Genomic DNA, 5,021 nt, shown 5'->3' with positions numbered 1-5,021 from the left:
AAAGGTTGTGATGGCAGGAAGCCTAGCAGAGGAAAAACATGCAGTGCCAATACAATCTATTTTATAGTAAAAAGAATTTTATTTAATCACATGACTTTAAAAATTAACAAAGCTGAGTTAATACATGCACATAAAATGACAATGTGAGTACATTTTAGCATGTAGTTAAAAAATTTTCAAATGGAATAAAACATGCCTAGATTGAGAGTTTTCAGAATGGTGTGCCAGATATCTGGCAAGGTAAAATCATACAGTATTTGTTTTCCTAACTCTCCATCATCTTAACTTCATAATTCAAGTTATAATGAAATTAAGTGTTGAGTGAAAACAAATCCCTAAAATGTAACCAAATCTACCTGCTCAGACCAGACTTAAGCCTCAGCGGAAGGTTTGCAAGCTCTTGTAGAGGAAGTGTTTTTTTTCTGTTCTTCCTGTCAGCATCTCAAAGGAGCTCAGTCTAGCAGAGCAGCTGCTAATGAGTGAGCTGGAAATCAGGGCTTGATTCTGCATTCCCAAAAGTGCTGCAGGGTGAAAGGATGTAAATCTCAAATCCTCACGCAGATGGACTGGATGATGACCACCATGTCCCCATCCTTATGCTATGGCATGTACATGGCCAGGGCCAAACACATAGTAGGCACTTTATAATTACCTGTTTAATGAATCCTATGGTATGGTGGAGTGCAGTGTTGTTCAACTTATTGGTTGCAACCCTATCATTGGATTAAAAAAATCAATGTAATTGTCACAATATACTTCAAACAATAGAAGAAAATAGGGTAGAAAATAAAGGGGTATATCATACACATTAAAAATACGTATGTGTGTTTGTTTCTACTAGGCCTAGAAGTAAAATGTATTTCTGAGGGTATCAGGAAATATTAAAAGCCATTGGTGGAGTAGAAGCTACTGGGGTCAGATAGATCTAGGTTTGAGTTCTAATGCCAGCACGAGACACTGGAGCATGTTACTTAAATCTGCCTGAGCATCAAACATGTACCATTTAAAGTCTACTGTGTATTATGCATTGTGCTGTGCATAGAGGATATAGTGGTGAATAAGATATACTCTTTGCCTTCAAGGCAGCACACAGTGTGCCTTTAATAAGTGTCAGTCTCTCGTCAACACTTCAGTAGCTCTGGGACTGGTTAGTAAGATGTTTGGGTAAGAAGGAATCTTGGGGAAGTTCAGTCCTAAATCTCTTCATGAGCCAATGGAATCCAAACTTCTTTATTTGCTCTGTTGCCTCTCCTCAAGAATGATGACAGCCCAATACTGACTTCTCTCCCCAGCCAAAAAATGAGTTTAAATTCCTGTGGTGCCAGGCAGGCAATCAAGACTGGAAACAAAGAGTGACATGTCACAGCTGTGCCTCCTCTTTCTACTCCTCCAAAGGCATCCAGGATTTTATTGACCCAAGTGGCCAGGATCACTGTCTAGCTCTATTTTGGGGCACTGCAACCACAGATTAGCTCTCCAGGGAGGTGTGGAGAGCCAAGATACATACCCAGCCTTCTCTTGGCAGCTTACATGGTAAAATGTGAACGAGGCAAGCTCTGTCCTCAAAGTCTGCAGCTCACCCTTTCTGTAGCTGTTCTTTTCCTCACAATATCCCCATTTTCACTCTGCCAAGCATGCCCCCTCCCATACTAATACTTGCTTTCAAATCATGAACTATCTTTCGTTGGAACATGAATAAATAGGTCACCCCTCTCATAAGCATTTACATGTCTCTCCATGTCACATGGAAGGCTTTACCCCTAGTGAAAGATAGATATAGATATAGATATAGATATAGATATAGATATAGATATATAGATATTGTACATTAGCAAGATACACATGATGGCAGTAAAAGCAGAGACCTGTCTCATGTCCCTAAAGAATCACACCATAGAAGAAGCTGAGGAAGTCTCCGTTATGATAAAACAAGGGTTAGACTAGATCAGGTCTTAATGAGAGCAGATGTCATCTGTAAGGAAGGGATGAGCAGGCACCTGAAGGAAAATAAATTATGATGTAAAGAGGTTTGTTTTCAGTGCTCCCCCTGCTCCATTTCTCTTTTAAAGATCAGTCTCCCTGACTTGGAACCTCAAACCCCATACGCTGTCCTTGGGTAACAGTCTAGCCCTTCACCTGCATGCAACCATTATTCTCCAGGCCATTCCGCATGTGCTTTTCCTCTTTATCAAAATGTATTTGTTCTGTGTCCCATTTTACCAATGTGCTTTCCAGGCTAGGCCACGTGAACTATAACTTGATCACCGTTGTTAATAGGATTCCAGGATTTAAGATGGGAGAGTATCTTAAACGAGATAGGGAGTCTCACATTGGGAATATGGACTTTTAGGAGAGCAGGAAGATATTTGGTGAGGAAGCTTATAGGAAAGAAGCTGGAAGTATCCTTGAGGCCGTCTGTAAGTATTTTCTGTATGTTCTCATGGTGCTGGGTCAGGCCTTGTGGGGGATATAGACAACTCAACATGACCGTGGCCTCAAGGAATTTGCAGTTAAGCAGGGTGGGATGGGCAATCTAGGATGCCAAGCACGTGCATCCACCACTTTAAATAATGGTATTTTATTATGGTAGGTATTATCATGTGACTTCAAGGCTCAGAAAAGTCAACTATTTTCTCCAAGTTCTATATAAATTGTGAGTGTGGAGTCAGGATTTGGATTCACATCTGGTTGGCTTCTGAAGCTTATGCTCTTCCAGCATTCCATACTCTTATGGAAACAGAAGCCAAGAGGAGAGATAAAGGAGAGAGGGTTGGGATGCTGTGTAGGACTGATGTGGCCTGCGATTGGAGGTGGGGGGGGGGCGTGGGGGGGGATGGTTAAATAATGTAATTAGCCCAGGGTCTGAGAGGGAAGAAGACACTTTTTAGGAGAACGGGGAAGTGGTGTTCCATTAAGTTCTGAAGCCATGAAGAACAACATATTTATTCCATAGTAGCTGAAAGAAGGAGGTATTTCCAGGTAGAGTTTAAGGAGAGGCTTAGGAGTAGGAAGAAAAGTGTGCTGGCGGCCAAAGCCAGAGACTTGATTCAGGAAATGAAAATTATTCCTTGGGGGCCCCCTTCTCTTTTGCCTCATCCTAATTCAACGGAGGGAGGGAGACCCAACGCAGGAGAGGGTTCCCTCTCGGGGACAGGAACTGAGCAAACCCAGCTTCCTCACAGGCCTGCCGGGAGCCGCAGCCTCGGGAGGGTGTTCAGGGCCCCAAGACCAGGGGCCTTTTCTCAGAAGTCCCTCATGGCACAGGTTGTGAACTTCTGGGGGGAAGGTGAGGGAGCCAGGTGGTTGTGTTTTCTTTTTGAAATCCTGGCCAGTTTCCATTTACATAACACAGCTTAATCCACAGGGACAGGAGCCAGGAGGCAGGTTCTGTCCCTTATTTTCCTCTCCGAGACACGGAAACCTTTATTTTCTCCCCATACCGCAAACCAGTGCTGTTAAATAATATTGGATAATTGCACCTGTCGTCCTCCCCATATTGTGCTGAGGAAAAATAATTGCTGGTTTTCTGCCTTGCAGTTTAGCTGTGACTCCGTCATTTGACTCCGAGCATGTCATTTTCTCCCATTTTAGACTGTGTATAGTCAAGCTCTATGAAAGGACTCACCGATAGCGGCCCCGCGTGTGTGAGTGGGCGCGGGCCTCATTCAGCAGCGATTTCTAATTTATACAGCATTGAAAATCCACAGCTATAAATAAACAGTTCTGGCTGGCTTTGCTGCCTACTCAAATGCTTTATTAAAAAAAAAAAAAAAAAAAAAAAAGAACCGCCAACTGCATGAGAAAGGAGAGCAATGTCTGGATGTGGATTCTAGTTTCTGACTCTTGGCCCTCTGAGGGGACACACCAGGTTAGGGATGGGAGACCTGGCCTCACCTCTCTCCTTCCTGGACCCTCCCCCCCTCCCCCCTACACACACACACACACTCCCCATGTGTAGGCGCAATGTGTTTGGGGATTATTACAGTATATGAAACTGACTTCCTGTTATGACAAGTATTGCGAGGAGGTGCAGAGGAGCTGGAAATAGCTTGAGAAATGTATGACTCTTTTGGGAGGTGGGTGGGTAGAGCTAATGTTTTGTTTAGGCACACAAGATAAATCTCCCCAAATTCAAAATTCATGTCACATGTGAGACAGGCCTCCAGAACATGCATAGGGGGATGGAGCAGTGAGGTCCCTGAGGCAGAGGGGCCGCTCCTCCCTCTACCTGCATGCATGGGTAAGAGTTCCCACCAAGTTGGGGACCCCTGATCTTTTTTTATTTGTTCAGCCTTGCAGATATACATACATTTTTGCTTTTTTTAATAAAGGCTTTCAGATGACCATTTATTGCTTTGCTCTGTGATAAAAAGGAAGGTTGGCGCAGGAATCAACCATCTGTGTGGCCTTGGCCCAGTCTTTTCCCTTCTCTGAACCTAGTGCTGAACTGGAGTCAGCTTGTACAGGCTTCCAAGGACCAAGCGTGGTTCATATCTCTTCCCAACTCTGCATTCAGTGACCTGTTGGTAGCTTGGAAAAGGCCATGGTAGAGTACTTACACCAGGAAAAAAACTATAAAAAAGAACCTTAAAATTTTTTTCCAAATAGTTGTGTGTGTTTTTTTAAGAATAGTTTATTGATTTTTAGAGAAAGAGAAAGGAAGAGGGAGAGAGATATTGATGTGCGAGCACAATATCAATCGGCTGCTTCCTACGTACTCCCCACTGAGGATGGAGCCTTAAACCCCTGGCATATGCCCTTGACTGGGAATCAAACTGGCAACCTCCTAGTGCACAGGACAACAGCCAACCAATTGAGCCACACTAGCCAGGGCTAGAGAGTTGGTTTTAAAACATTTATCGGGATACCAATATCAGAAACTCAGTATATTCACTTGTAAAATGAGTACAATAATGCATTTTCTACTTAAGATTTTTGTGAGGATAAAATGAGATCATGGAGGTGAATGTTGTTGTAAATTACATGACATGATACAAATATTATTGCTGGATATATGCACC

This window comes from Myotis yumanensis, unplaced genomic scaffold (genome assembly GCF_028538775.1).
Source record: "Myotis yumanensis isolate MYYU_CA2020_CCGP unplaced genomic scaffold, mMyoYum1.0.hap1 SCAF_2, whole genome shotgun sequence".
Classification (NCBI taxonomy): domain Eukaryota; kingdom Metazoa; phylum Chordata; class Mammalia; order Chiroptera; family Vespertilionidae; genus Myotis; species Myotis yumanensis.
The sequence above is the reverse complement of the archived record's forward strand: the minus strand, read 5'-3'. Positions refer to the sequence as shown.